Here is a 12,217-nt window from a genome sequence, read left to right on the forward strand (position 1 = left end):
CACTTGTTAGCTTCGCTTCATCCTTCCAACTTTGCCGATGATCGGAGGCGAGAAGACTGAGCTGTCACCAGTCCCCGTGGACGCTTCAACCGCGATTGGTAACACTCTTTCCCAAAAGGAGCTAGTCGGCAGAATCATCTCAGCGATAACTTGACGGCACTGGAGAACTTGGAAAACATCGTGATAGAGTCTGCTTTGAAGAAGAACGCGTGTGTAACGTTTTTTTTTTTCAAAAAGAAGTAAACGTTCGTTTCGTCTGAGGGACAGTCCACTTACTACGAACTTCGGATACAACGAATGCCACCTGAGCGACCGCCAGGTTCGTTGTAAGTGGGCTCGACTGTGTGCAGTAGTTCAGTTATCATTTTATCGATTTTTGGCTTAGGGTAAGCAGATAACTAAACAGCGATTAGTCCTATACATCGGTCTAATATATGATTGATTACCTAGAATTCGGTGCTATAGATTGCGGCCTTAAATTAAGCGTCGTGTTCCGAGGCCCAGGGCTTCTATTTTTCGCTGCCCCGCCACGGTGGCTCAGTGGTTACGGCGCTCAGAAAGACGCGGGTTCGATCCCGGCTGCGGCGGCCGAATTTCGATGAAGGCGAAATTCTAGAGGCCCGTGTACTGTGCGATGTCGGTGCACGTTAAAGAACCCCAGGTGGCCGAAATTTCCGGAGCCCTCCACTACGGCGTCCCTCATAGCCTGAGTTGCTTTGGGACGTTAAACCCCAATACACCACTCTATTTCTCTCGCTGATCTTATCTGCAGAGTTGAGACGTTTCTGTGTCGACGTATGCAGGCATGCATACCACTGGAAGAGTTAGATGGCTGGCACTTGTACCTTTCGTTGATAAATTTGTTGAAAATGGCTGTTTCTACGCTGTGAGAAAGTGATATACATTCGACATGAGGTTGATAGAACCTAACGCGATACGCACTTATACAAAACCCACACATACGCATATACACGCATAGATTGTTTACACAACACGAACCCTTTTGGTTTCGAGTAAAAAGTTACAAAGCATTTCTTTCCCCGTTCAGCACAGAAAAAAGTTCCAGGCCCCCCCCCCCTTCCCGCCCCCGGAAAAATAAAAACAAGTGACAAGATGTCGGTGTCCGCAAAAGATGAGATTCCTCCGTGAAGTGGCCAGAGATTATGTTCCAATGAAGGGCTCAGGCTGGTTTCCAAGAAGCGTTTCTGATGGACGAAGAAGTGTAGTAGTCATTACAAGTCCCTTGACGCGGCAGTACTTAGGATGGTCTCTCGGTCCTTCACTTGTGGAGTGCGCCGTTCTCTACGGGTCAAGTGTGCCCTCGATCGAGCGCTGTCAGTGACCGTCACTCAGTGCCCGAATCAAAATTTGATGTCAGGAGCGGATTGAAAAGAGAGCAAAAACAAAAACAAACAAACAATGCGTGATATACGTATCAATGGCGTAAAAAGCGCTTAAGTCGTCCTAAAGTGGAAGGACTGGAGCAATACCGAAAGCTTTTCATCGTACCCAGGTGGTCATTTATATATAGCATTTACATACTGTTGAAGCTGTCAAGTGGGGACGGGGAATTAAAACTATTTTTCTTATTTACGCTTGAAATGCAAACATATATGGCACAGACATGTAACTTTGTATTCTGACTTAACAACCGCATTTTATTTTAACCCAGTTGCTGTAGCTGTTGAGTAACTACAATTAACACTTTCGCAAACTCATTCCCGGGGCGTTAAATAATTAAAGAGCAAGTGCAGAAGTTTTTTATGTCAGCGTGTTCACAAAGTCCTGTTTTGTGCTTAAAGCTATTAGTTTTTTTTAGCGGCCTCCAGCACGCATTGCTAAAAGAAAACGTTTCTTACAAAAGTAACTTTCGAAGTATATTGCACATGTGCATAGCAAAAAAGTCCAGAGTTTGATTGGGCTCATTTACGTCTCAGAATTCATAACACAAAATCACTGTACTGTCGTTTGTTACGAAATGCTGAATAAATGAGTAATAGCAATCGCAGAAAAAGTGAAAGCTGAGAAAATCAACATTAAAGTTTATTCCCTCGTTTGCCCCGTTTAGCACCTAAGTATGCTTTTGATTTCGGCAAAAGAATTGCTGCATTGGAGCCAGTGGAAGATATGATCTCTCCTTTTCGTGCTGATACTTAAGATGGTGGAACCTCGCGAAATACACAATGCGTCGGACCATCATAAGCACGATTGACTCATTTTCACGGCCACATATAAAAAATTTGTCACTTTCTAATCTGCTATTATCTGGTATAATTTTTTTCACGAGACATAAAAATCCGGGGGTCGCGAAAACAAATAGAGAAATCTAGTGTTTTGACCAAATTGATCATTTTATTTGGCGCGCCTCCTCTCGAGGAAATGTGTGATATTTATTATTGTCTTTGTGAGCCTCTCCCTCTGAGTGCGGGCTAAAGGAAGAAGAAAAACAAAAATAAGAGTTGAAAGAGAGGGAGAGAAAAAAAGCGGCGGTGACGATAACCTTTTAATCTAAACTCTCTCCGTGACGTCAGATTCTGAAATCTTTCCTGAGTGGCCAATCTCCGTCTTGTTGGGTATGCGCCATGTCTACGAGTACACAGCAAAAGCAACAACACGTCACTGGAGAAGGATATGACTCACGGCACGCACGGTAGCTCAATAACATGTTGAAATGCGTGGCGGGCTGTGCGCTTTGCAACGCAGATCAGCATATTCCCTCGCACCAACGAGACTGGAAAACGAGTGCGAAAAGTGAAACAACATGAACTTCTCAGTGCAGGTTAAGAGTTTATAATTTGATTTTTTTTTACAGCCAGCAGTTTTGTGCAGGTTCTTTTACTTTACCGTAAGCATGCTATATTAGGCACGAACTCCGCTTTCCGCTAGCTATTTATTTGGAAAGCGGCATACGGCTGTAATCTCGCTTCCTTGTGTCCTTGTGACTGCCAAACATGCGGAAGAAGGGGTAAAATGCAGTTAACGAGCTGATTGCGCGCTTTCCAGGAAAGAGTTGAGAAACGTATGTGTCGGGATAAGACGCGGAAGCGCCTGCTTTTTGTCAGTGAACCAATTCTGCAGAGATGTCCATAAAGGGGATTTTTTCCGGGCTAAGCGACATCAGCTATAGCGGCATCACCACCACCTCCGTCGTCGTTGTCGTATGTTTTGACAACAAATTCTTTACGTTTTCGGTTATGATATTGTCTATAAGTTAGCATGAGTTTTTACGCGAACCTAGAGAATGCCATTTTCAGGGGATCATCATCATCAGCCTGACTACGCCCATTGCAGGGCAAAGGCCTCTCCCATGTTAAAGCGCGTAAAAGGAGGTGCGTTAACCTTTCGCTTTCGCAAAACGTTCACTAAAGATTAGCACACAGGTTAGCGCTTTCACTAAAGGTTAGTACAAGAGTTCATCTCGTAGCCAGCTTACGCGTCGTCTTGCCGCAACCACCATCTCAAGGTGGCCGTGCCGATATGCCGCACTACTTAATTTTCTATATCATTCGTGCCAAAGACATCACATTACTGGAACCGGCTTTCTGCACCGACAGCGACCATTGGTAAAGCGGTTAACTTTCGTTCTGTTTTATTCAGTGAAACTCAACTCGATAGAATTTCGTAACTGCTTGATAGATCCCCTTTCGTCTTGTGAATCTATCCCTCTCAGGCGCCATTCTTTATTTTCTTCGAAAACAATTAGTTTTTCCACCTAAACAGTATATTAAAGCCTCAAGACGCACAGGTCTCTATCTAGAATATGCTACGTCTTGTCACGTGATCCGACGTGGATATGACACTAGTTGTACTTCTTGGCCAAGCCGCTAGCTACTACTTCGCTGAGGGGAAGGCTGATTGTCTGGGGATTTTCTTTACGGTCTTTCATTATTGCATTTTTGACAACGGTTAAACACATAGGAGGAACAACACACAACATTACTGCGCATCGATGTTCTGTTTTCCCTCTTGTATTTAATTACTGCCAAACCGCAATAACCCAAGACCATGATTACAACCAACTAGCCCAATTTGGAACCCTCTTAATGTCAGTTTTCTTTAATTTTATATCGTCAGCTGTTATAGCCGGACCTTGCAAGTCAGGATCCTCTACGCTGTTCACTATTTCGCTTTGCTTCTCGTGCGTGCAAATCCGGATATTCACGCAGTCGTTGCTTGCGTTAGTACTGCTTCCGGCGCCTCACATTATCTGCCACGTTAGGGAGTGACTGAGTGACCGAGCCCGCACGAGCGATGCTGACGTCTCAAAAGCGATCGGCTTGGAACAACTGGGAACCGCCACACGTCCCACTGACAGCTGCAGTGCTATAAAAACACGAGCCACTGTAGACAAGGACAGGGAATTTAACGGCTCCTTAATGCGCACACATACGAGGAAAACCAACAGTTCCTGGAACCGAGGAAGGTAGAGGGGAACGTTTCTTATATTTTTTTTGGTGTGTTGATGAACGGGAAATTAGTAGTGCAGCCAGTTTTTACATGAAAGATAATTGATCAGAAAGTAAAAGTAAATGGTTACATTGCAAGTTTTTCATTGATCAACACATCATCATCATTAGCCTGACTACGTCCACTGCAGGGCAAAGGCCTGTACCATGTCTATCCAGTTAATTCTGTCCTTTGCCAGTTTTGCCCACCGTATCCGTGAAAACTTCTTATTCTCATCCGCCTATCTAACTTTCTGCCGCCTCCTGCTAAGCTTGCCTTCTCTTGGAGTCCACTCCGTTACCCTTATCATGACTTCGCATTACATGCCCTGCCCAATCCCGCTTCTTCCTCCTGATTTCGTCTACGATGTCATTAACCCGCGTTTGTTCTCTCACCCGTTCCCCCCGCTTCCGATCTTTAACGTTACACCTATAATTTTTCTTTCCATAGCTCGCTGCGTTGTCCATAACTTAAGCTGAACCCTTTTCGCTAGCCTCCAGGTTTCTGCCCCATATAGAATTATATAATTATGCCTCATATGAAGATATATTTTATAAAATTATTAAAGAAGCATTTACTTGCGCCTTCCTTGGTTCCAATTAATCACTCGCTCAATCACTCGCTCAATCAATCAATCAATCAATCAATCAATCAATCAATCAATCAATCAATCAATCAATCAATCAATCAATCAATCAATCAATCAATCAATCAATCAATCATGTCCCCTCATGTCGTTTCAGTACATGAAATAAATGAAATGAAATTAAATTATATCAATCAATCAATCAATCAATCAATCATGTCCCCTCATGTCGTTTCAGTACATGAAATAAATGAAATGAAATGAAATTAAATCAATCAATCAATCAATCAATCAATCAATCAATCAATCAATCATGTCCCCTCATGTCGTTTCAGTACATGAAATAAATGAAATGAAATTAAATCAATCAATCAATCAATCATGCGGTTGAATTGAGTTTCATGTGAACTCAACGCAAATGTAATGATTTCTCCTATGTCTCTTTGCTTTAATTACAGCACTCCCAAACGACGTTAACATCATTACTAATTAGTAGCCAAAATTAGTGTTACAGGGTGTTGCACGAATGGCTGTTGTTTGGAGCCCGTTGCGGTGCATCGAAAATTACGTCATGTTCGCCATATTGTGGCGTTATTTTCCATCAGAAAGGCACTCCGGTATAATGGCGAAAACAAGACTGTGATAGCAAAGATAGACGGCCCTTTGAACACTCGATGCCGCTAGAAGGGTTCCGCAAACATCCCGAGGCCTACACTCGTGAAGCAAACAAAGATTACGCTGGCTGACAATAGCCAAGATGTTGTCGGTTGCCCGACGGAAGCATATTGACCAGCCTAAAAAAGAAGCCGGGAAAATGAAAAAAAAAAACACACCAGTTAAGGGTCAGCGGGAATCGGAAATCGCCCAGACATGTTCGCGAAGTCGCGGATGTGTCGTAACTGGGTGAAGACTCCGCTGGTAGGTTTTTGCAGTCGTGAGGAAAGGAGAGGCAAACGTAGACGCTTGGAAATTGGGTTATCTGAGTGACCTCTAACCTATTGCCATAGGTTCATCCTCAAAGTATCACTGCGATAACGGTAGCAGTGGCACTCAGCACAAATGCCGATGTTGTCTGCGGGATGTCTGGGTGAGTTAAGACTCAACCTTCGAGAGGCATCACCCACCAGTCACCTCTCCACCGTATCCCTCTAGATAGATGGCTTCCCACCCGCACACTGCCGCTCTCAATCCATCTCCCCAGCTCATCCCACCACCCGACCCTAGCACACCCCAGCCCACACCACCTTACCCTACCCCCGTTCACCGACAGCCTCCAGAACCTCCATCCACCCAACCAACTCTAACCTCCATAACCATCACCAACCAGCTATACCAACCTTCATTGGGGAGAAAACAACAAAGTATCCATGGAAGGTAAATCCGACTGTTATCGCAGCTTTCTCGCATCAGGTTGCATTACGTCGTCCAATTTTTTCAGCAAAGAAAGCCAAGCATAAAAATTTACAGTGCGGTTATGAATCCGTAATACGAAGGCTCAGCCTTAGCTAGTGCGGAAAAATGTCAGAAAGCCTGGTTTAGTGTTGGGCATGTGGCGGGACTGTGAGGGAGAAAGTGGGAGTTCTTCGCGTTGCCATGGCGCATTGTAGTGACGTCATTTGGGACTTTACTGTGTGCTGACCAGTCAGCGTGGAGATTGGTTGGTGCTTGCTGTGTGGACGCCAACTGGTTATGAAATGATGACAACTAACGTTGTAGGGAAAAAATGAACGAATGTATTACTATGGGCGCATGGCTGTTTGACCTCAAAAGGGTAGTGTGGTTAACAGGAATAAAGGTTAGTACCTCACCTAGTTCTCTCATCGAGCACTCCGTCAAGGTGCTCACGGGTGGTCTTTGAATGGAATGCCTTCCCTACAAAACGTGTTTGTAACTGCAAGACAATTGACAACGTGCGCCTGATCTGCATGTTAGTCTCCTCAATACCTTTGCTGCGTCCTCTTTCTTCGACTGAGCTAGAAGCTTGGCTTACGGCGTTTATTGTTATTATTATTATTATTGACACGGACATGCAAGGAGAGCTTGATGCTTGACAGCAGCACCGGGTGCTCTTTTTCACTTAATATAAGAAATCAAACTAAACTACAGCTAACTTCTCTTTGTGTCCTCGCGCTTCTGCTATTGTGATATGCTTCGTTTGTTCTACTCGATACGTTGTTTACAAGGTGTGTATCCATACCCACCTAAAGTCAGGATCACAGAGCTGTTGATCCATTTGCTCTTTCCCTTATAGTCGTCGCAGTTCGCTCAGGTGTTAAAGCGAGTTCCCCGGTGAGGCGATGGTCCCGGGTTCGACGGCCGGACCGGGGAAAATTTTTTTTAACTAGGAAGTCTCTGTGGAAACTCCATGGCTGTAGCTGTATGGCTGCTCTTGGGTGAATACTAATGTGTAATTGCTCCTTTGTTGTAGAGCGGCAGTAGTTGCTGAGGGAGAGAGAGAGAGAGAGAGAGGAAGCGAAATAGGAAACTCAGTCGAAAAACGTAACAAAAAAGTGTATCGTCACGGCAAATTCTGTGTAACGTTTTAGACCAAGAACTGCAGAAACAACAGAAATTTTTGTAGTAACGACCAAGTTTTGTGTGCTACAGAAATGTACTACAGAAAAAACTTCAGTACCACAAAAAAATCCTACAAAATCAACAGAAATGTCTGTCGTTACGGCTGAACTACAAAGCATTTTGTCATTATTTTGGCACAGTTCTGGGAAGGCAAGTAGGATAACCAATCACAAGGCATCGTTGGCTGCCATTCATCCGGGGAGGCTAATAAAAGATGCGAAAGAGAGTTGTGAGAGTCGGGTTCATGCAAATAAGAGTTTTTCATTCTTAGACGGCTCAATATTCATTTAATCGGCACTATACATAGTATGTGACGATAATAAAAAAATAGAGCAGTATATTTTTCATCCCATCCTCTGATAGGAAAAGCACTAATGAAAATCCCCACTCCCAACTCTGTAATGTCGAGCGTATCACCTGCGATACGGAGTCTACAAATGTGAATAATTAGGTTTAGGTTTAGTTTTATGGGGTTTAACATCCCAAAGCGACTCAGGCTATGAGAGACGCTGTAGTGAAGGGCTCCGGAAATTTAGACTACCTGGGGTTCTTTAACGTGCACTGACATCGTACAGTACACGGGCCTCTAGAATTTCGCCTCCATAGAAATGCACCCGCCGCGGCCGGGATCGAACCCGCGTCTTTCGGGTCAGCAGCCGAATACTATAACCACTGAGCCACCGCGGCGGCCGGTGTGAATAATTATAATATATGCTCGCAGAACTTCACCAAATTCTAACGTAATGGCAAAAACAGTCTTTTTTCAAAACATTTCCGAAAGAAAGATCAGAATATCAACTGCCAGAGGTTCACGAATTTAAAGTGGGAGACCAATTCGTGCAAAACTTGAGCCTTACAGCAAAACGAGCCAAATTATTTTGTTCGTAATTCTGCAATGACTGGAGATGGAGCGTTTTTGAATATTACTTTTGATTTACAGTATGCACCTGTTTATTTGTCTGCAGTTTTATCGCCCTTAGTCATTCAGAAATCGTCAAAACTAGCTAAACTTTATCATACCCAAACAATCGCATTCTTGTTAAATTCTTGGTTTTTAATTTTTTTTTCAATGCAGGCACAACTAGGGATGAAATCCTAGAAGTTCATAACAATTTAATGGAACTTCTGCAGTGTCTCAGAATTAGAGGATTAATGCAAACCTCTAGGAACCGACAACACAGGCCAGAATCCGCACCCACCGCTTACCCGCCGCGGTGGCTCAGTAGTAAGGCGCTCGACTACCGAGCCTGAGTACTCGGGTTCGAACCTGATCACCGCGGCCGCGTTTCAATGGAGGCGAAACGCAAGAGGCGCCCGTGTGCTGCGCGATGTCAGTGCACGTTAAAGATCCCTAGGTGGTCAATTATTCCGGAGACCTCCACTAGGGCACCTCTTTCTCTCTTTCTCTCCTTCACTCCCACCTTCCTCCCTTCCCTTACGGTGCGGTTCAGGTGCCCACCGATATACGTGAGACAGATACTGCGCCATTTCTTTTCCTCAAAAACAAATTTACCAATTTACCGCATCAGCAGAGCCGAGCGCAGTACCTCGAAACATAGGGTTGCAGTAAGGTACCGTCTTTGTAAAAAGAAACCAGGCTGCATGGTTCGCTTCTAGCTTGTATAGTGGAGCCCTTGTGGCTTTCCTAAAGATCAAAACGTGTTGGAAGGCAAGAAGACCAACAGTCCTTACGTTTAACGACCATTTCAGCTTCAGGGAAGCTGTAAGGGCTCCACTGTACGAGCTAGAAGCAAAACATGCAGCCTGGTTACTTTTGACAAAGACTGTACAGGGTTAAAAATTCATCATTCCAATGGTCCGCCTGCCTCTATTCTCCCGAACAAAACGCACACTCCGTACTTAGCCCACAACCGTCTGCGCCTTTGTGCGAGTGCGCCTCGTCGGGTCCGCGAGCTTCAATCGCATGCACCGTCGGGCGCTCCGATTTCCGTTATTGCCGCCCGCGTCGCTCCAAAAGCCGCCCGGCGGCAGACGCGATGGGCCGCGAATGCCCCCTTTGTCAGGGCCGCGACCGCCTGCGTCTGTCTCGACTTGCCGCGAACGGCTGACATACGACTTCGCCAGAAAAGGGACACGCACGAGATGTCCATTGCACAGAGGCATGTAGCGATGGCCGTTGGGAAAGCCCGCCGCCGCGCCGTCCTCGATGCCTCGTCTCTCGAACTTCCTACTTAGCACCGCTCAGGGTCCGCGGGACGACGACAGACTGAACGACCGCTCGGCGGTGACGGCATCGGAGACGTGAATGCGAAAGACCTCCTCGCTTCTTTTGCGCCTGAGCTTGAAAGTGCGGACTTACGCAGTCTGTCTGGGCTGCTGCTGCTGTCAAGCCCTTAGAGAATATTCTTAGGCGGTCTATGGGTTGCCCATTGACTTTTGTCGATAAAGTCTGTAGACTTTCCGCAGAGAAGTTCTATACACTAGTAAAACACAAATTCCATAGACACTCTATATAGAATCTATAAATTTATGCTTTATTTATGCTTTTTTTAGGTCGGCCTGCGATGAGACGTTGCAGACGACTATCGCAAGTGGACTCAAGTTAATCGCTTTATCGCGAACTTTTGCCGCTTTTTAAGCGAGGCTTGTTTGCACTCCTTTTTATAACTTTCTTTCCCTTTTTCATTATGCCTAATGGCAAACAGCTCGAATAAAAAAAAACTTGAAGCGGGCAGAGTGGGTGAGGGAACAAACGCGGGTTAATGACATCCTAGTAGAAATCTAGAGGAAGAAATGGGATTGCGCAGGGCATGTAATGCGAAGGCAAGATAACCGCTGGTCCTTATGGGTAACGTAGTGGATTCCAAGAGAAGGCAAGCGTAGCAGGGGGTGACAGAAAGTTAGGTGGGCGGATGAGATCAAGAAGTTTGCGGGGATACTGTGGCCGCAGTTGGCGAAGGACAGGGTTAATTGGAGAGACATGGGAGAGGCCTTTGCTCTGCAGTGGGCGTAGTCAGGCTGATGATGAGGATGGCTATGAATTTGTCAATAGACAAAATGAAGTCTATAGGAAGGCAACAGTGTATAAGAAGTCTATAAAATGTCTATAGACAATCTATAAATTTATGCCCTTACATTTTTTAGTAGACTTTTGTATATGGACAGTCTATGACTATGAATCTATGAATAGACAAAATAAACTCTTTATCAAGACAATAGAGTCTATAAGACGTCTGAAAAAGCTTAAAAACTGCATTGTGCAAAGCCTCCCTTAGAAGTTTCGGTAAAATCTCGTGTTCATTCATCTCTAGAACTATTTTGCCGCTGAATATTTTCCTAATCCGGCACTTTCCGTTTCTACGTTGCGCCCTGCTATCTGGTTCCTCCTCTTGACATCGGCATTTAGACACGAGCTATCGAGTTTTCTCCTCCGGCACTTATCTACACTTCGGCGGCTGAAAGTGGCTGAATAAGTGGCTGAAAGCTCTCGCCACCCATCGCTCCTTCATGCATTCGTTCTTCATGCAGAATCCTACTTCATGCTTCCAGTGCTTGAAACCTTGATGTTGGCGATCTCTCAACTTCTTGCAGCGCAATGTAAAGCGCCTAAGTAGGACGGCGGTAAAGAGGCCGCATATGATGCTCATGTCAGGCCTTTCTTGAGTATGCCTGCCTTGTGGGGGGTCCGGTTCACCTTGTTCATATGTGCACTCGAGAGAATGTCTCTTGCTGCCAGGTTTGTCCCGGGGAGGTAGATCGGTTTCCGAGCTCCTCTGTGTTATGGAAAGAACTTAGCTGGCCAGATATTTAGGGGAATCCCCCAAGGTGGATTAGATTTGTAATAGGGGAGTAATTACTCATTGACATCCACCCGTGCGCAGCCATACAGCTTTAAGGAAAGCGTTAACTACGAAGTTTCTGAGAAAGCTGTATAGCATTCCTTTGTAGCCGTATGGCTGCGTTCGGATGGATGTCAATGAGTAATTATTTCATTATTACAAATCTACTCCACATTTGGGGATTTCCCTAAATATTTCACCAACACTGTTCCCACTTCGAGTTATTGATCAATTCCCTCTCGCCGTACCATAAGCTTGCCGTCCAGGTTAGCTCAGTTGGTAGAGCGACTGCTCCGGTGAAGGGTGGTCCCGGGTTGGAACCCCGGACCAGGGCGAATTTTTCTTTAACTACGAAGTTTCCGAGAAAGCTGTCTAGCTTTCCTCTGTAGCCGTATGGCTGCGCTCGTGTGGATGTCAATGAGTAATTACTCCCTTATTACAAAGAACTTGGCTCGGTGTCTCTTTGTGAATGTCGGAAAAAGGTACGGCTGAAACTTTTTTGTTCCACATACCACATGAAACAGGAATCTCAGCGTCGTCATATCTTCATTCGCCACAGTGCCGGTCTGTCTTTTGCAGCTGCGAAGTTCGACATTACGCCTCCCGGACTAATCTTATCAAAAACTTTCTTTCTTTTTCGAACCATGGAAGATTGGGATGGCTTACCTGCAAATGTGGTGCGCCGCAAATCTGTAGATCGTTTTTATAAAGCTGTTTCACCTAGGCAATGATGCTCCAGGCGCTGCAGGTTTTGAAGAACAAAAATCAAGGACGTCCCCTATGTGGGCGTAGGCCATTGTATGGCGAC

Source organism: Amblyomma mixtum, chromosome 1, assembly GCF_055824585.1.
Source record: "Amblyomma mixtum isolate Tamu chromosome 1, ASM5582458v1, whole genome shotgun sequence".
In the NCBI taxonomy this organism is placed as follows: domain Eukaryota; kingdom Metazoa; phylum Arthropoda; class Arachnida; order Ixodida; family Ixodidae; genus Amblyomma; species Amblyomma mixtum.